We start from the raw sequence: 19,760 nt of genomic DNA, 5'->3' as shown, positions 1-19,760 counted from the left end.
CCAGAGCTTCAGGAGGAGCAGCAGCGAGCACAGCATCGCTTTTGCAGCAGCTCCTTCCATGTGCATGTTTTTGGGAGTGGAAAGGCTTGCAGAGTGTTCAAGTAGCTTTTTCTCTCCGCTGGAAAGCTGCACGCTCAGTGCCAGTGTTCTGCAGCTTCTTTCTTCACGTTTCAGCAGCTAGCATGCTCTCCGTGTGCAGGAGAAGCGGCTGAGGCTTCCTTGCCGGAGAAGCGGCACCTTCGCCGGCAGAGAGCATCCTGCCGGCCGCGGTGCGCTCCGGAGCGGGGGCTTGTGCCGAAAGAGGCCGGCAACAGGCGCTTACCTTCGGACAGCTCCGGATGCCCGTCTAATGCGTCTCTTGTCGCCTACACGGCAGGGAAAAGCTTTTCCACTCTGTCTAGGAAGGAGAAAGTGTGCCAGCACAGCAAATGCCTCCCGGACTTTCCCTGCAATTCAGCAAGTGCTTTGCAGCTTGAAATTGGAAGGAAAGCCTCAGATTTAGCAGCCAGAGCTTCAGGAGGAGCAGCAGCGAGCACAGCATCGCTTTTGCAGCAGCTCCTTCCATGTGCATGTTTTTGGGAGTGGAAAGGCTTGCAGAGTGTTCAAGTAGCTTTTTCTCTCCGCTGGAAAGCTGCACGCTCAGTGCCAGTGTTCTGCAGCTTCTTTCTTCACGTTTCAGCAGCTAGCACGCTCTCCGTGTGCAGGAGAAGCGGCTGAGGCTTCCTTGCCGGAGAAGCGGCACCTTCGCTGGCAGAGAGCATCCTGCCGGCCGCGGTGCGCTCCGGAGCGGGGGCTTGTGCCGAAAGAGGCCGGGAACAGGCGCTTACCTTCGGACAGCTCCGGATGCCCGTCTAATGCGTCTCTTGTCGCCTAGACGGCAGGGAAAAGCTTTTCCACTCTGTCTAGGAAGGAGAAAGTGTGCCAGCACAGCAAATGCCTCCCGGACTTTCCCTGCAATTCAGCAAGTGCTTTGCAGCTTGAAATTGGAAGGAAAGCCTCAGATTTAGCAGCCAGAGCTTCAGGAGGAGCAGCAGCGAGCACAGCATCGCTTTTGCAGCAGCTCCTTCCATGTGCATGTTTTTGGGAGTGGAAAGGCTTGCAGAGTGTTCAAGTAGCTTTTTCTCTCCGCTGGAAAGCTGCACGCTCAGTGCCAGTGTTCTGCAGCTTCTTTCTTCACGTTTCAGCAGCTAGCACGCTCTCCGTGTGCAGGAGAAGCGGGAGAGGCTTCCTTGCCGGAGAAGCGGCACCTTCGCCGGCAGAGAGCCTCCTGCCGGCCGCGGTGCGCTCCGGAGCGGGGGCTTGTGCCGAAAGAGGCCGGGAACAGGCGCTTACCTTCGGACAGCTCCGGATGCCCGTCTAATGCGTCTCTTGTCGCCTAGACGGCAGGGAAAAGCTTTTCCACTCTGTCTAGGAAGGAGAAAGTGTGCCAGCACAGCAAATGCCTCCCGGACTTTCCCTGCAATTCAGCAAGTGCTTTGCAGCTTGAAATTGGAAGGAAAGCCTCAGATTTAGCAGCCAGAGCTTCAGGAGGAGCAGCAGCGAGCACAGCATCGCTTTTGCAGCAGCTCCTTCCATGTGCATGTTTTTGGGAGTGGAAAGGCTTGCAGAGTGTTCAAGTAGCTTTTTCTCTCCGCTGGAAAGCTGCACGCTCAGTGCCAGTGTTCTGCAGCTTCTTTCTTCACGTTTCAGCAGCTAGCACGCTCTCCGTGTGCGGGAGAAGCGGCTGAGGCTTCCTTGCCGGAGAAGCGGCACCTTCGCCGGCAGAGAGCATCCTGCCGGCCGCGGTGCGCTCCGGAGCGGGGGCTTGTGCCGAAAGAGGCCGGGAACAGGCGCTTACCTTCGGACAGCTCCGGATGCCCGTCTAATGCGTCTCTTGTCGCCTACACAGCAGGGAAAAGCTTTTCCACTCTGTCTAGGAAGGAGAAAGTGTGCCAGCACAGCAAATGCCTCCCGGACTTTCCCTGCAATTCAGCAAGTGCTTTGCAGCTTGAAATTGGAAGGAAAGCCTCAGATTTAGCAGCCAGAGCTTCAGGAGGAGCAGCAGCGAGCACAGCATCGCTTTTGCAGCAGCTCCTTCCATGTGCATGTTTTTGGGAGTGGAAAGGCTTGCAGAGTGTTCAAGTAGCTTTTTCTCTCCGCTGGAAAGCTGCACGCTCAGTGCCAGTGTTCTGCAGCTTCTTTCTTCACGTTTCAGCAGCTAGCACGCTCTCCGTGTGCAGGAGAAGCGGCTGAGGCTTCCTTGCCGGAGAAGCGGCACCTTCGCCGGCAGAGAGCATCCTGCCGGCCGCGGTGCGCTCCGGAGCGGGGGCTTGTGCCGAAAGAGGCCGGGAACAGGCGCTTAACTTCGGACAGCTCCGGATGCCCGTCTAATGCGTCTCTTGTCGCCTACACGGCAGGGAAAAGCTTTTCCACTCTGTCTAGGAAGGAGAAAGTGTGCCAGCACAGCAAATGCCTCCCGGACTTTCCCTGCAATTCAGCAAGTGCTTTGCAGCTTGAAATTGGAAGGAAAGCCTCAGATTTAGCAGCCAGAGCTTCAGGAGGAGCAGCAGCGAGCACAGCATCGCTTTTGCAGCAGCTCCTTCCATGTGCATGTTTTTGGGAGTGGAAAGGCTTGCAGAGTGTTCAAGTAGCTTTTTCTCTCCGCTGGAAAGCTGCACGCTCAGTGCCAGTGTTCTGCAGCTTCTTTCTTCACGTTTCAGCAGCTAGCATGCTCTCCGTGTGCAGGAGAAGCGGGAGAGGCTTCCTTGCCGGAGAAGCGGCACCTTCGCCGGCAGAGAGCATCCTGCCGGCCGCGGTGCGCTCCGGAGCGGGGGCTTGTGCCGAAAGAGGCCGGGAACAGGCGCTTACCTTCGGACAGCTCCGGATGCCCGTCTAATGCGTCTCTTGTCGCCTAGACGGCAGGGAAAAGCTTTTCCACTCTGTCTAGGAAGGAGAAAGTGTGCCAGCACAGCAAATGCCTCCCGGACTTTCCCTGCAATTCAGCAAGTGCTTTGCAGCTTGAAATTGGAAGGAAAGCCTCAGATTTAGCAGCCAGAGCTTCAGGAGGAGCAGCAGCGAGCACAGCATCGCTTTTGCAGCAGCTCCTTCCATGTGCATGTTTTTGGGAGTGGAAAGGCTTGCAGAGTGTTCAAGTAGCTTTTTCTCTCCGCTGGAAAGCTGCACGCTCAGTGCCAGTGTTCTGCAGCTTCTTTCTTCACGTTTCAGCAGCTAGCACGCTCTCCGTGTGCGGGAGAAGCGGTTGAGGCTTCCTTGCTGGAGAAGCAGCACCTTCGCCGGCAGAGAGCATCCTGCCGGCCGCGGTGCGCTCCGGAGCGGGGGCTTGTGCCGAAAGAGGCCGGGAACAGGCGCTTACCTTCGGACAGCTCCGGATGCCCGTCTAATGCGTCTCTTGTCGCCTACACGGCAGGGAAAAGCTTTTCCACTCTGTCTAGGAAGGAGAAAGTGTGCCAGCACAGCAAATGCCTCCCGGACTTTCCCTGCAATTCAGCAAGTGCTTTGCAGCTTGAAATTGGAAGGAAAGCCTCAGATTTAGCAGCCAGAGCTTCAGGAGGAGCAGCAGCGAGCACAGCATCGCTTTTGCAGCAGCTCCTTCCATGTGCATGTTTTTGGGAGTGGAAAGGCTTGCAGAGTGTTCAAGTAGCTTTTTCTCTCCGCTGGAAAGCTGCACGCTCAGTGCCAGTGTTCTGCAGCTTCTTTCTTCACGTTTCAGCAGCTAGCACGCTCTCCGTGTGCAGGAGAAGCGGCTGAGGCTTCCTTGCCGGAGAAGCGGCACCTTCGCCGGCAGAGAGCCTCCTGCCGGCCGCGGTGCGCTCCGGAGCGGGGGCTTGTGCCGAAAGAGGCCGGCAACAGGCGCTTACCTTCGGACAGCTCCGGATGCCCGTCTAATGCGTCTCTTGTCGCCTAGACGGCAGGGAAAAGCTTTTCCACTCTGTCTAGGAAGGAGAAAGTGTGCCAGCACAGCAAATGCCTCCCGGACTTTCCCTGCAATTCAGCAAGTGCTTTGCAGCTTGAAATTGGAAGGAAAGCCTCAGATTTAGCAGCCAGAGCTTCAGGAGGAGCAGCAGCGAGCACAGCATCGCTTTTGCAGAAGCTCCTTCCATGTGCATGTTTTTGGGAGTGGAAAGGCTTGCAGAGTGTTCAAGTAGCTTTTTCTCTCCGCTGGAAAGCTGCACGCTCAGTGCCAGTGTTCTGCAGCTTCTTTCTTCACGTTTCAGCAGCTAGCACGCTCTCCGTGTGCAGGAGAAGCGGCTGAGGCTTCCTTGCCGGAGAAGCGGCACCTTCGCCGGCAGAGAGCATCCTGCCGGCCGCGGTGCGCTCCGGAGCGGGGGCTTGTGCCGAAAGAGGCCGGCAACAGGCGCTTACCTTCGGACAGCTCCGGATGCCCGTCTAATGCGTCTCTTGTCGCCTACACGGCAGGGAAAAGCTTTTCCACTCTGTCTAGGAAGGAGAAAGTGTGCCAGCACAGCAAATGCCTCCCGGACTTTCCCTGCAATTCAGCAAGTGCTTTGCAGCTTGAAATTGGAAGGAAAGCCTCAGATTTAGCAGCCAGAGCTTCAGGAGGAGCAGCAGCGAGCACAGCATCGCTTTTGCAGCAGCTCCTTCCATGTGCATGTTTTTGGGAGTGGAAAGGCTTGCAGAGTGTTCAAGTAGCTTTTTCTCTCCGCTGGAAAGCTGCACGCTCAGTGCCAGTGTTCTGCAGCTTCTTTCTTCACGTTTCAGCAGCTAGCATGCTCTCCGTGTGCAGGAGAAGCGGCTGAGGCTTCCTTGCCGGAGAAGCGGCACCTTCGCCGGCAGAGAGCATCCTGCCGGCCGCGGTGCGCTCCGGAGCGGGGGCTTGTGCCGAAAGAGGCCGGGAACAGGCGCTTACCTTCGGACAGCTCCGGATGCCCGTCTAATGCGTCTCTTGTCGCCTACACGGCAGGGAAAAGCTTTTCCACTCTGTCTAGGAAGGAGAAAGTGTGCCAGCACAGCAAATGCCTCCCGGACTTTCCCTGCAATTCAGCAAGTGCTTTGCAGCTTGAAATTGGAAGGAAAGCCTCAGATTTAGCAGCCAGAGCTTCAGGAGGAGCAGCAGCGAGCACAGCATCGCTTTTGCAGCAGCTCCTTCCATGTGCATGTTTTTGGGAGTGGAAAGGCTTGCAGAGTGTTCAAGTAGCTTTTTCTCTCCGCTGGAAAGCTGCACGCTCAGTGCCAGTGTTCTGCAGCTTCTTTCTTCACGTTTCAGCAGCTAGCACGCTCTCCGTGTGCAGGAGAAGCGGCTGAGGCTTCCTTGCCGGAGAAGCGGCACCTTCGCTGGCAGAGAGCATCCTGCCGGCCGCGGTGCGCTCCGGAGCGGGGGCTTGTGCCGAAAGAGGCCGGGAACAGGCGCTTACCTTCGGACAGCTCCGGATGCCCGTCTAATGCGTCTCTTGTCGCCTAGACGGCAGGGAAAAGCTTTTCCACTCTGTCTAGGAAGGAGAAAGTGTGCCAGCACAGCAAATGCCTCCCGGACTTTCCCTGCAATTCAGCAAGTGCTTTGCAGCTTGAAATTGGAAGGAAAGCCTCAGATTTAGCAGCCAGAGCTTCAGGAGGAGCAGCAGCGAGCACAGCATCGCTTTTGCAGCAGCTCCTTCCATGTGCATGTTTTTGGGAGTGGAAAGGCTTGCAGAGTGTTAAAGTAGCTTTTTCTCTCCGCTGGAAAGCTGCACGCTCAGTGCCAGTGTTCTGCAGCTTCTTTCTTCACGTTTCAGCAGCTAGCACGCTCTCCGTGTGCAGGAGAAGCGGGAGAGGCTTCCTTGCCGGAGAAGCGGCACCTTCGCCGGCAGAGAGCCTCCTGCCGGCCGCGGTGCGCTCCGGAGCGGGGGCTTGTGCCGAAAGAGGCCGGGAACAGGCGCTTACCTTCGGACAGCTCCGGATGCCCATCTAATGCGTCTCTTGTCGCCTAGACGGCAGGGAAAAGCTTTTCCACTCTGTCTAGGAAGGAGAAAGTGTGCCAGCACAGCAAATGCCTCCCGGACTTTCCCTGCAATTCAGCAAGTGCTTTGCAGCTTGAAATTGGAAGGAAAGCCTCAGATTTAGCAGCCAGAGCTTCAGGAGGAGCAGCAGCGAGCACAGCATCGCTTTTGCAGCAGCTCCTTCCATGTGCATGTTTTTGGGAGTGGAAAGGCTTGCAGAGTGTTCAAGTAGCTTTTTCTCTCCGCTGGAAAGCTGCACGCTCAGTGCCAGTGTTCTGCAGCTTCTTTCTTCACGTTTCAGCAGCTAGCACGCTCTCCGTGTGCGGGAGAAGCGGCTGAGGCTTCCTTGCCGGAGAAGCGGCACCTTCGCCGGCAGAGAGCCTCCTGCCGGCCGCGGTGCGCTCCGGAGCGGGGGCTTGTGCCGAAAGAGGCCGGGAACAGGCGCTTACCTTCGGACAGCTCCGGATGCCCGTCTAATGCGTCTCTTGTCGCCTAGACGGCAGGGAAAAGCTTTTCCACTCTGTCTAGGAAGGAGAAAGTGTGCCAGCACAGCAAATGCCTCCCGGACTTTCCCTGCAATTCAGCAAGTGCTTTGCAGCTTGAAATTGGAAGGAAAGCCTCAGATTTAGCAGCCAGAGCTTCAGGAGGAGCAGCAGCGAGCACAGCATCGCTTTTGCAGCAGCTCCTTCCATGTGCATGTTTTTGGGAGTGGAAAGGCTTGCAGAGTGTTCAAGTAGCTTTTTCTCTCCGCTGGAAAGCTGCACGCTCAGTGCCAGTGTTCTGCAGCTTCTTTCTTCACGTTTCAGCAGCTAGCACGCTCTCCGTGTGCAGGAGAAGCGGCTGAGGCTTCCTTGCCGGAGAAGCGGCACCTTCGCCGGCAGAGAGCATCCTGCCGGCCGCGGTGCGCTCCGGAGCGGGGGCTTGTGCCGAAAGAGGCCGGGAACAGGCGCTTACCTTCGGACAGCTCCGGATGCCCGTCTAATGCGTCTCTTGTCGCCTAGACGGCAGGGAAAAGCTTTTCCACTCTGTCTAGGAAGGAGAAAGTGTGCCAGCACAGCAAATGCCTCCCGGACTTTCCCTGCAATTCAGCAAGTGCTTTGCAGCTTGAAATTGGAAGGAAAGCCTCAGATTTAGCAGCCAGAGCTTCAGGAGGAGCAGCAGCGAGCACAGCATCGCTTTTGCAGCAGCTCCTTCCATGTGCATGTTTTTGGGAGTGGAAAGGCTTGCAGAGTGTTCAAGTAGCTTTTTCTCTCCGCTGGAAAGCTGCACGCTCAGTGCCAGTGTTCTGCAGCTTCTTTCTTCACGTTTCAGCAGCTAGCACGCTCTCCGTGTGCAGGAGAAGCGGCTGAGGCTTCCTTGCCGGAGAAGCGGCACCTTCGCCGGCAGAGAGCCTCCGGCCGGCCGTGGTGCGCTCCGGAGCGGGGGCTTGTGCCGAAAGAGGCCGGGAACAGGCGCTTACCTTCGGACAGCTCCGGATGCCCGTCTAATACGTCTCTTGTTGCCTACACGGCAGGGAAAAGCTTTTCCACTCTGTCTAGGAAGGAGAAAGTGTGCCAGCACAGCAAATGCCTCCCGGACTTTCCCTGCAATTCAGCAAGTGCTTTGCAGCTTGAAATTGGAAGGAAAGCCTCAGATTTAGCAGCCAGAGCTTCAGGAGGAGCAGCAGCGAGCACAGCATCGCTTTTGCAGCAGCTCCTTCCATGTGCATGTTTTTGGGAGTGGAAAGGCTTGCAGAGTGTTCAAGTAGCTTTTTCTCTCCGCTGGAAAGCTGCACGCTCAGTGCCAGTGTTCTGCAGCTTCTTTCTTCACGTTTCAGCAGCTAGCACGCTCTCCGTGTGCAGGAGAAGCGGCTGAGGCTTCCTTGCCGGAGAAGCGGCACCTTCGCTGGCAGAGAGCATCCTGCCGGCCGCGGTGCGCTCCGGAGCGGGGGCTTGTGCCGAAAGAGGCCGGGAACAGGCGCTTACCTTCGGACAGCTCCGGATGCCCGTCTAATGCGTCTCTTGTCGCCTAGACGGCAGGGAAAAGCTTTTCCACTCTGTCTAGGAAGGAGAAAGTGTGCCAGCACAGCAAATGCCTCCCGGACTTTCCCTGCAATTCAGCAAGTGCTTTGCAGCTTGAAATTGGAAGGAAAGCCTCAGATTTAGCAGCCAGAGCTTCAGGAGGAGCAGCAGCGAGCACAGCATCGCTTTTGCAGCAGCTTCTTCCATGTGCATGCTTTTGGGAGTTGAAAGGCTTGCAGAGTGTTCAAGTAGCTTTTTCTCTCCGCTGGAAAGCTGCACGCTCAGTGCCAGTGTTCTGCAGCTTCTTTCTTCACGTTTCAGCAGCTAGCACGCTCTCCGTGTGCAGGAGAAGCGGCTGAGGCTTCCTTGCCGGAGGAGCGGCTTTTTCGCCGGCAGAGAGCCTCCGGCCGGCCGTGGTGCGCTCCGGAGCGGGGGCTTGTGCCGAAAGAGGCCGGGAACAGGCGCTTACCTTCGGACAGCTCCGGATGCCCGTCTAATACGTCTCTTGTTGCCTACACGGCAGGGAAAAGCTTTTCCACTCTGTCTAGGAAGGAGAAAGTGTGCCAGCACAGCAAATGCCTCCCGGACTTTCCCTGCAATTCAGCAAGTGCTTTGCAGCTTGAAATTGGAAGGAAAGCCTCAGATTTAGCAGCCAGAGCTTCAGGAGGAGCAGCAGCGAGCACAGCATCGCTTTTGCAGCAGCTCCTTCCATGTGCATGTTTTTGGGAGTGGAAAGGCTTGCAGAGTGTTCAAGTAGCTTTTTCTCTCCGCTGGAAAGCTGCACGCTCAGTGCCAGTGTTCTGCAGCTTCTTTCTTCACGTTTCAGCAGCTAGCACGCTCTCCGTGTGCAGGAGAAGCGGGAGAGGCTTCCTTGCCGGAGAAGCGGCACCTTCGCCGGCAGAGAGCCTCCTGCCGGCCGCGGTGCGCTCCGGAGCGGGGGCTTGTGCCGAAAGAGGCCGGGAACAGGCGCTTACCTTCGGACAGCTCCGGATGCCCATCTAATGCGTCTCTTGTCGCCTAGACGGCAGGGAAAAGCTTTTCCACTCTGTCTAGGAAGGAGAAAGTGTGCCAGCACAGCAAATGCCTCCCGGACTTTCCCTGCAATTCAGCAAGTGCTTTGCAGCTTGAAATTGGAAGGAAAGCCTCAGATTTAGCAGCCAGAGCTTCAGGAGGAGCAGCAGCGAGCACAGCATCGCTTTTGCAGCAGCTCCTTCCATGTGCATGTTTTTGGGAGTGGAAAGGCTTGCAGAGTGTTCAAGTAGCTTTTTCTCTCCGCTGGAAAGCTGCACGCTCAGTGCCAGTGTTCTGCAGCTTCTTTCTTCACGTTTCAGCAGCTAGCACGCTCTCCGTGTGCGGGAGAAGCGGCTGAGGCTTCCTTGCCGGAGAAGCGGCACCTTCGCCGGCAGAGAGCCTCCTGCCGGCCGCGGTGCGCTCCGGAGCGGGGGCTTGTGCCGAAAGAGGCCGGGAACAGGCGCTTACCTTCGGACAGCTCCGGATGCCCGTCTAATGCGTCTCTTGTCGCCTAGACGGCAGGGAAAAGCTTTTCCACTCTGTCTAGGAAGGAGAAAGTGTGCCAGCACAGCAAATGCCTCCCGGACTTTCCCTGCAATTCAGCAAGTGCTTTGCAGCTTGAAATTGGAAGGAAAGCCTCAGATTTAGCAGCCAGAGCTTCAGGAGGAGCAGCAGCGAGCACAGCATCGCTTTTGCAGCAGCTCCTTCCATGTGCATGTTTTTGGGAGTGGAAAGGCTTGCAGAGTGTTCAAGTAGCTTTTTCTCTCCGCTGGAAAGCTGCACGCTCAGTGCCAGTGTTCTGCAGCTTCTTTCTTCACGTTTCAGCAGCTAGCACGCTCTCCGTGTGCAGGAGAAGCGGCTGAGGCTTCCTTGCCGGAGAAGCGGCACCTTCGCCGGCAGAGAGCATCCTGCCGGCCGCGGTGCGCTCCGGAGCGGGGGCTTGTGCCGAAAGAGGCTGGGAACAGGCGCTTACCTTCGGACAGCTCCGGATGCCCGTCTAATGCGTCTCTTGTCGCCTAGACGGCAGGGAAAAGCTTTTCCACTCTGTCTAGGAAGGAGAAAGTGTGCCAGCACAGCAAATGCCTCCCGGACTTTCCCTGCAATTCAGCAAGTGCTTTGCAGCTTGAAATTGGAAGGAAAGCCTCAGATTTAGCAGCCAGAGCTTCAGGAGGAGCAGCAGCGAGCACAGCATCGCTTTTGCAGCAGCTCCTTCCATGTGCATGTTTTTGGGAGTGGAAAGGCTTGCAGAGTGTTCAAGTAGCTTTTTCTCTCCGCTGGAAAGCTGCACGCTCAGTGCCAGTGTTCTGCAGCTTCTTTCTTCACGTTTCAGCAGCTAGCACGCTCTCCGTGTGCAGGAGAAGCGGCTGAGGCTTCCTTGCCGGAGAAGCGGCACCTTCGCCGGCAGAGAGCCTCCGGCCGGCCGTGGTGCGCTCCGGAGCGGGGGCTTGTGCCGAAAGAGGCCGGGAACAGGCGCTTACCTTCGGACAGCTCCGGATGCCCGTCTAATACGTCTCTTGTTGCCTACACGGCAGGGAAAAGCTTTTCCACTCTGTCTAGGAAGGAGAAAGTGTGCCAGCACAGCAAATGCCTCCCGGACTTTCCCTGCAATTCAGCAAGTGCTTTGCAGCTTGAAATTGGAAGGAAAGCCTCAGATTTAGCAGCCAGAGCTTCAGGAGGAGCAGCAGCGAGCACAGCATCGCTTTTGCAGCAGCTCCTTCCATGTGCATGTTTTTGGGAGTGGAAAGGCTTGCAGAGTGTTCAAGTAGCTTTTTCTCTCCGCTGGAAAGCTGCACGCTCAGTGCCAGTGTTCTGCAGCTTCTTTCTTCACGTTTCAGCAGCTAGCACGCTCTCCGTGTGCAGGAGAAGCGGCTGAGGCTTCCTTGCCGGAGAAGCGGCACCTTCGCTGGCAGAGAGCATCCTGCCGGCCGCGGTGCGCTCCGGAGCGGGGGCTTGTGCCGAAAGAGGCCGGGAACAGGCGCTTACCTTCGGACAGCTCCGGATGCCCGTCTAATGCGTCTCTTGTCGCCTAGACGGCAGGGAAAAGCTTTTCCACTCTGTCTAGGAAGGAGAAAGTGTGCCAGCACAGCAAATGCCTCCCGGACTTTCCCTGCAATTCAGCAAGTGCTTTGCAGCTTGAAATTGGAAGGAAAGCCTCAGATTTAGCAGCCAGAGCTTCAGGAGGAGCAGCAGCGAGCACAGCATCGCTTTTGCAGCAGCTTCTTCCATGTGCATGCTTTTGGGAGTTGAAAGGCTTGCAGAGTGTTCAAGTAGCTTTTTCTCTCCGCTGGAAAGCTGCACGCTCAGTGCCAGTGTTCTGCAGCTTCTTTCTTCACGTTTCAGCAGCTAGCACGCTCTCCGTGTGCAGGAGAAGCGGCTGAGGCTTCCTTGCCGGAGGAGCGGCTTTTTCGCCGGCAGAGAGCCTCCGGCCGGCCGTGGTGCGCTCCGGAGCGGGGGCTTGTGCCGAAAGAGGCCGGGAACAGGCGCTTACCTTCGGACAGCTCCGGATGCCCGTCTAATACGTCTCTTGTTGCCTACACGGCAGGGAAAAGCTTTTCCACTCTGTCTAGGAAGGAGAAAGTGTGCCAGCACAGCAAATGCCTCCCGGACTTTCCCTGCAATTCAGCAAGTGCTTTGCAGCTTGAAATTGGAAGGAAAGCCTCAGATTTAGCAGCCAGAGCTTCAGGAGGAGCAGCAGCGAGCACAGCATCGCTTTTGCAGCAGCTCCTTCCATGTGCATGTTTTTGGGAGTGGAAAGGCTTGCAGAGTGTTCAAGTAGCTTTTTCTCTCCGCTGGAAAGCTGCACGCTCAGTGCCAGTGTTCTGCAGCTTCTTTCTTCACGTTTCAGCAGCTAGCACGCTCTCCGTGTGCAGGAGAAGCGGCTGAGGCTTCCTTGCCGGAGAAGCGGCACCTTCGCCGGCAGAGAGCCTCCGGCCGGCCGTGGTGCGCTCCGGAGCGGGGGCTTGTGCCGAAAGAGGCCGGGAACAGGCGCTTACCTTCGGACAGCTCCGGATGCCCGTCTAATACGTCTCTTGTTGCCTACACGGCAGGGAAAAGCTTTTCCACTCTGTCTAGGAAGGAGAAAGTGTGCCAGCACAGCAAATGCCTCCCGGACTTTCCCTGCAATTCAGCAAGTGCTTTGCAGCTTGAAATTGGAAGGAAAGCCTCAGATTTAGCAGCCAGAGCTTCAGGAGGAGCAGCAGCGAGCACAGCATCGCTTTTGCAGCAGCTCCTTCCATGTGCATGTTTTTGGGAGTGGAAAGGCTTGCAGAGTGTTCAAGTAGCTTTTTCTCTCCGCTGGAAAGCTGCACGCTCAGTGCCAGTGTTCTGCAGCTTCTTTCTTCACGTTTCAGCAGCTAGCACGCTCTCCGTGTGCAGGAGAAGCGGCTGAGGCTTCCTTGCCGGAGAAGCGGCACCTTCGCTGGCAGAGAGCATCCTGCCGGCCGCGGTGCGCTCCGGAGCGGGGGCTTGTGCCGAAAGAGGCCGGGAACAGGCGCTTACCTTCGGACAGCTCCGGATGCCCGTCTAATGCGTCTCTTGTCGCCTAGACGGCAGGGAAAAGCTTTTCCACTCTGTCTAGGAAGGAGAAAGTGTGCCAGCACAGCAAATGCCTCCCGGACTTTCCCTGCAATTCAGCAAGTGCTTTGCAGCTTGAAACTGGAAGGAAAGCCTCAGATTTAGCAGCCAGAGCTTCAGGAGGAGCAGCAGCGAGCACAGCATCGCTTTTGCAGCAGCTCCTTCCATGTGCATGTTTTTGGGAGTGGAAAGGCTTGCAGAGTGTTAAAGTAGCTTTTTCTCTCCGCTGGAAAGCTGCACGCTCAGTGCCAGTGTTCTGCAGCTTCTTTCTTCACGTTTCAGCAGCTAGCACGCTCTCCGTGTGCAGGAGAAGCGGGAGAGGCTTCCTTGCCGGAGAAGCGGCACCTTCGCCGGCAGAGAGCCTCCTGCCGGCCGCGGTGCGCTCCGGAGCGGGGGCTTGTGCCGAAAGAGGCCGGGAACAGGCGCTTACCTTCGGACAGCTCCGGATGCCCGTCTAATGCGTCTCTTGTCGCCTACACGGCAGGGAAAAGCTTTTCCACTCTGTCTAGGAAGGAGAAAGTGTGCCAGCACAGCAAATGCCTCCCGGACTTTCCCTGCAATTCAGCAAGTGCTTTGCAGCTTGAAACTGGAAGGAAAGCCTCAGATTTAGCAGCCAGAGCTTCAGGAGGAGCAGCAGCGAGCACAGCATCGCTTTTGCAGCAGCTCCTTCCATGTGCATGTTTTTGGGAGTGGAAAGGCTTGCAGAGTGTTCAAGTAGCTTTTTCTCTCCGCTGGAAAGCTGCACGCTCAGTGCCAGTGTTCTGCAGCTTCTTTCTTCACGTTTCAGCAGCTAGCACGCTCTCCGTGTGCAGGAGAAGCGGCTGAGGCTTCCTTGCCGGAGAAGCGGCACCTTCGCTGGCAGAGAGCATCCTGCCGGCCGCGGTGCGCTCCGGAGTGGGGGCTTGTGCCGAAAGAGGCCGGGAACAGGCGCTTACCTTCGGACAGCTCCGGATGCCCGTCTAATACGTCTCTTGTTGCCTACACGGCAGGGAAAAGCTTTTCCACTCTGTCTAGGAAGGAGAAAGTGTGCCAGCACAGCAAATGCCTCCCGGACTTTCCCTGCAATTCAGCAAGTGCTTTGCAGCTTGAAATTGGAAGGAAAGCCTCAGATTTAGCAGCCAGAGCTTCAGGAGGAGCAGCAGCGAGCACAGCATCGCTTTTGCAGCAGCTCCTTCCATGTGCATGTTTTTGGGAGTGGAAAGGCTTGCAGAGTGTTCAAGTAGCTTTTTCTCTCCGCTGGAAAGCTGCACGCTCAGTGCCAGTGTTCTGCAGCTTCTTTCTTCACGTTTCAGCAGCTAGCACGCTCTCCGTGTGCAGGAGAAGCGGCTGAGGCTTCCTTGCCGGAGAAGCGGCACCTTCGCCGGCAGAGAGCATCCTGCCGGCCGCGGTGCGCTCCGGAGCGGGGGCTTGTGCCGAAAGAGGCCGGCAACAGGCGCTTACCTTCGGACAGCTCCGGATGCCCGTCTAATGCGTCTCTTGTCGCCTAGACGGCAGGGAAAAGCTTTTCCACTCTGTCTAGGAAGGAGAAAGTGTGCCAGCACAGCAAATGCCTCCCGGACTTTCCCTGCAATTCAGCAAGTGCTTTGCAGCTTGAAATTGGAAGGAAAGCCTCAGATTTAGCAGCCAGAGCTTCAGGAGGAGCAGCAGCGAGCACAGCATCGCTTTTGCAGCAGCTTCTTCCATGTGCATGCTTTTGGGAGTTGAAAGGCTTGCAGAGTGTTCAAGTAGCTTTTTCTCTCCGCTGGAAAGCTGCACGCTCAGTGCCAGTGTTCTGCAGCTTCTTTCTTCACGTTTCAGCAGCTAGCACGCTCTCCGTGTGCAGGAGAAGCGGCTGAGGCTTCCTTGCCGGAGAAGCGGCACCTTCGCCGGCAGAGAGCCTCCGGCCGGCCGTGGTGCGCTCCGGAGCGGGGGCTTGTGCCGAAAGAGGCCGGGAACAGGCGCTTACCTTCGGACAGCTCCGGATGCCCGTCTAATACGTCTCTTGTTGCCTACACGGCAGGGAAAAGCTTTTCCACTCTGTCTAGGAAGGAGAAAGTGTGCCAGCACAGCAAATGCCTCCCGGACTTTCCCTGCAATTCAGCAAGTGCTTTGCAGCTTGAAATTGGAAGGAAAGCCTCAGATTTAGCAGCCAGAGCTTCAGGAGGAGCAGCAGCGAGCACAGCATCGCTTTTGCAGCAGCTCCTTCCATGTGCATGTTTTTGGGAGTGGAAAGGCTTGCAGAGTGTTCAAGTAGCTTTTTCTCTCCGCTGGAAAGCTGCACGCTCAGTGCCAGTGTTCTGCAGCTTCTTTCTTCACGTTTCAGCAGCTAGCACGCTCTCCGTGTGCAGGAGAAGCGGCTGAGGCTTCCTTGCCGGAGAAGCGGCACCTTCGCTGGCAGAGAGCATCCTGCCGGCCGCGGTGCGCTCCGGAGCGGGGGCTTGTGCCGAAAGAGGCCGGGAACAGGCGCTTACCTTCGGACAGCTCCGGATGCCCGTCTAATGCGTCTCTTGTCGCCTACACGGCAGGGAAAAGCTTTTCCACTCTGTCTAGGAAGGAGAAAGTGTGCCAGCACAGCAAATGCCTCCCGGACTTTCCCTGCAATTCAGCAAGTGCTTTGCAGCTTGAAACTGGAAGGAAAGCCTCAGATTTAGCAGCCAGAGCTTCAGGAGGAGCAGCAGCGAGCACAGCATCGCTTTTGCAGCAGCTCCTTCCATGTGCATGTTTTTGGGAGTGGAAAGGCTTGCAGAGTGTTAAAGTAGCTTTTTCTCTCCGCTGGAAAGCTGCACGCTCAGTGCCAGTGTTCTGCAGCTTCTTTCTTCACGTTTCAGCAGCTAGCACGCTCTCCGTGTGCAGGAGAAGCGGGAGAGGCTTCCTTGCCGGAGAAGCGGCACCTTCGCCGGCAGAGAGCCTCCTGCCGGCCGCGGTGCGCTCCGGAGCGGGGGCTTGTGCCGAAAGAGGCCGGGAACAGGCGCTTACCTTCGGACAGCTCCGGATGCCCGTCTAATGCGTCTCTTGTCGCCTACACGGCAGGGAAAAGCTTTTCCACTCTGTCTAGGAAGGAGAAAGTGTGCCAGCACAGCAAATGCCTCCCGGACTTTCCCTGCAATTCAGCAAGTGCTTTGCAGCTTGAAACTGGAAGGAAAGCCTCAGATTTAGCAGCCAGAGCTTCAGGAGGAGCAGCAGCGAGCACAGCATCGCTTTTGCAGCAGCTCCTTCCATGTGCATGTTTTTGGGAGTGGAAAGGCTTGCAGAGTGTTCAAGTAGCTTTTTCTCTCCGCTGGAAAGCTGCACGCTCAGTGCCAGTGTTCTGCAGCTTCTTTCTTCACGTTTCAGCAGCTAGCACGCTCTCCGTGTGCAGGAGAAGCGGGAGAGGCTTCCTTGCCGGAGAAGCGGCACCTTCGCCGGCAGAGAGCCTCCAGCCGGCCGCGGTGCGCTCCGGAGCGGGGGCTTGTGCCGAAAGAGGCCGGGAACAGGCGCTTACCTTCGGACAGCTCCGGATGCCCGTCTAATGCATCTCTTGTCTCCTAGACGGCAGGGAAAAGCTTTTCCACTCTGTCTAGGAAGGAGAAAGTGTGCCAGCACAGCAAATGCCTCCCGGACTTTCCCTGCAATTCAGCAAGTGCTTTGCAGCTTGAAACTGGAAGGAAAGCCTCAGATTTAGCAGCCAGAGCTTCAGGAGGAGCAGCAGCGAGCACAGCATCGCTTTTGCAGCAGCTCCTTCCATGTGCATGTTTTTGGGAGTGGAAAGGCTTGCAGAGTGTTCAAGTAGCTTTTTCTCTCCGCTGGAAAGCTGCACGCACAGTGCCAGTGTTCTGCAGATTCTTTCTTCACGTTTCAGCAGCTAGCACGCTCTCCGTGTGCAGGAGAAGCGGCTGAGGCTTCCTTGCCGGAGAAGCGGCACCTTCTCCGGCAGAGAGCATCCTGCCGGCCGCGGTGCGCTCCGGAGTGGGGGCTTGTGCCGAAAGAGGCCGGGAACAGGCGCTTACCTTCGGACAGCTCCGGATGCCCGTCTAATGCGTCTCTTGTCGCCTACACGGCAGGGAAAAGCTTTTCCACTCTGTCTAGGAAGGAGAAAGTGTGCCAGCACAGCAAATGCCTCCCGGACTTTCCCTGCAATTCAGCAAGTGCTTTGCAGCTTGAAACTGGAAGGAAAGCCTCAGATTTAGCAGCCAGAGCTTCAGGAAAAGCAGCAGCGAGCACAGCATCGCTTTTGCAGCAGATCCTTCCATGTGCATGTTTTTGGGAGTGGAAAGGCTTGCAGAGTGTTAAAGTAGCTTTTTCTCTCCGCTGGAAAGCTGCACGCTCAGTGCCAGTGTTCTGCAGCTTCTTTCTTCACGTTTCAGCAGCTAGCACGCTCTCCGTGTGCAGGAGAAGCGGCTGAGGCTTCCTTGCCGGAGAAGCGGCACCTTCGCCGGCAGAGAGCATCCTGCCGGCCGCGGTGCGCTCCGGAGCGGGGGCTTGTGCCGAAAGAGGCCGGGAACAGGCGCTTACCTTCGGACAGCTCCGGATGCCCGTCTAATGCGTCTCTTGTCGCCTACACGGCAGGGAAAAGCTTTTCCACTCTGTCTAGGAAGGAGAAAGTGTGCCAGCACAGCAAATGCCTCCCGGACTTTCCCTGCAATTCAGCAAGTGCTTTGCAGCTTGAAATTGGAAGGAAAGCCTCAGATTTAGCAGCCAGAGCTTCAGGAGGAGCAGCAGCGAGCACAGCATCGCTTTTGCAGCAGCTCCTTCCATGTGCATGTTTTTGGGAGTGGAAAGGCTTGCAGAGTGTTCAAGTAGCTTTTTCTCTCTGCTGGAAAGCTGCACGCTCAGTGCCAGTGTTCTGCAGCTTCTTTCTTCACGTTTCAGCAGCTAGCACGCTCTCCGTGTGCAGGAGAAGCGGCTGAGGCTTCCTTGCCGGAGAAGCGGCACCTTCTCCGGCAGAGAGCATCCTGCCGGCCGCGGTGCGCTCCGGAGCAGGGGCTTGTGCCGAAAGAGGCCGGGAACAGGCGCTTACCTTCGGACAGCTCCGGATGCCTGTCTAATGCGTCTCTTGTCGCCTACACGGCAGGGAAAAGCTTTTCCACTCTGTCTAGGAAGGAGAAAGTGTGCCAGCACAGCAAATGCCTCCCGGACTTTCCCTGCAATTCAGCAAGTGCTTTGCAGCTTGAAACTGGAAGGAAAGCCTCAGATTTAGCAGCCAGAGCTTCAGGAGGAGCAGCAGCGAGCACAGCATCGCTTTTGCAGCAGCTCCTTCCATGTGCATGTTTTTGGGAGTTGGAAGGCTTGCAGAGTGTTCAAGTAGCTTTTTCTCTCCGCTGGAAAGCTGCACGCTCAGTGCCAGTGTTCTGCAGCTTCTTTCTTCACGTTTCAGCAGCTAGCACGCTCTCCGTGTGCAGGAGAAGCGGCTGAGGCTTCCTTGCCGGAGAAGCGGCACCTTCTCCGGCAGAGAGCATCCTGCCGGCCGCGGTGCGCTCCGGAGCGGGGGCTTGTGCCGAAAGAGGCCGGGAACAGGCGCTTACCTTCGGACAGCTCCGGATGCCCGTCTAATGCGTCTCTTGTCGCCTACACAGCAGGGAAAAGCTTTTCCACTCTGTCTAGGAAGGAGAAAGTGTGCCAGCACAGCAAATGCCTCCCGGACTTTCCCTGCAATTCAGCAAGTGCTTTGCAGCTTGAAATTGGAAGGAAAGCCTCAGATTTAGCAGCCAGAGCTTCAGGAGGAGCAGCAGCGAGCACAGCATCGCTTTTGCAGCAGCTCCTTCCATGTGCATGTTTTTGGGAGTTGGAAGGCTTGCAGAGTGTTAAAGTAGCTTTTTCTCTCCGCTGGAAAGCTGCACGCTCAGTGCCAGTGTTCTGCAGCTTCTTTCTTCACGTTTCAGCAGCTAGCACGCTCTCCGTGTGCAGGAGAAGCGGCTGAGGCTTCCTTGCCGGAGAAGCGGCACCTTCGCTGGCAGAGAGCATCCTGCCGGCCGCGGTGCGCTCCGGAGCGGGGGCTTGTGCCGAAAGAGGCCGGGAACAGGCGCTTACCTTCGGACAGCTCCGGATGCCCGTCTAATGCGTCTCTTGTCGCCTAGACGGCAGGGAAAAGCTTTTCCACTCTGTCTAGGAAGGAGAAAGTGTGCCAGCACAGCAAATGCCTCCCGGACTTTCCCTGCAATTCAGCAAGTGCTTTGCAGCTTGAAATTGGAAGGAAAGCCTCAGATTTAGCAGCCAGAGCTTCAGGAGGAGCAGCAGCGAGCACAGCATCGCTTTTGCAGCAGCTTCTTCCATGTGCATGCTTTTGGGAGTGGAAAGGCTTGCAGAGTGTTCAAGTAGCTTTTTCTCTCCGCTGGAAAGCTGCACGCTCAGTGCCAGTGTTCTGCAGCTTCTTTCTTCATGTTTCAGCAGCTAGCACGCTCTCCGTGTGCAGGAGAAGCGGCTGAGGCTTCCTTGCCGGAGGAGCGGCTTTTTCGCCGGCAGAGAGCCTCCGGCCGGCCGTGGTGCGCTCCGGAGCGGGGGCTTGTGCCGAAAGAGGCCGGGAACAGGCGCTTACCTTCGGACAGCTCCGGATGCCCGTCTAATACGTCTCTTGTTGCCTACACGGCAGGGAAAAGCTTTTCCACTCTGTCTAGGAAGGAGAAAGTGTGCCAGCACAGCAAATGCCTCCCGGACTTTCCCTGCAATTCAGCAAGTGCTTTGCAGCTTGAAATTGGAAGGAAAGCCTCAGATTTAGCAGCCAGAGCTTCAGGAGGAGCAGCAGCGAGCACAGCATCGCTTTTGCAGCAGCTCCTTCCATGTGCATGTTTTTGGGAGTGGAAAGGCTTGCAGAGTGTTCAAGTAGCTTTTTCTCTCCGCTGGAAAGCTGCACGCTCAGTGCCAGTGTTCTGCAGCTTCTTTCTTCACGTTTCAGCAGCTAGCACGCTCTCCGTGTGCAGGAGAAGCGGCTGAGGCTTCCTTGCCGGAGAAGCGGCACCTTCGCCGGCAGAGAGCATCCTGCCGGCCGCGGTGCGCTCCGGAGCGGGGGCTTGTGCCGAAAGAGGCCGGGAACAGGCGCTTACCTTCGGACAGCTCCGGATGCCCGTCTAATGCGTCTCTTGTCGCCTACACGGCAGGGAAAAGCTTTTCCACTCTGTCTAGGAAGGAGAAAGTGTGCCAGCACAGCAAATGCCTCCCGGACTTTCCCTGCAATTCAGCAAGTGCTTTGCAGCTTGAAATTGGAAGGAAAGCCTCAGATTTAGCAGCCAGAGCTTCAGGAGGAGCAGCAGCGAGCACAGCATCGCTTTTGCAGCAGCTTCTTCCATGTGCA

This window comes from Fringilla coelebs (assembly GCF_963513975.1).
Source record: "Fringilla coelebs genome assembly, chromosome: 12".
Taxonomy (NCBI): Eukaryota; Metazoa; Chordata; class Aves; order Passeriformes; family Fringillidae; genus Fringilla; species Fringilla coelebs.
This window is presented reverse-complemented; position numbering follows the sequence as displayed.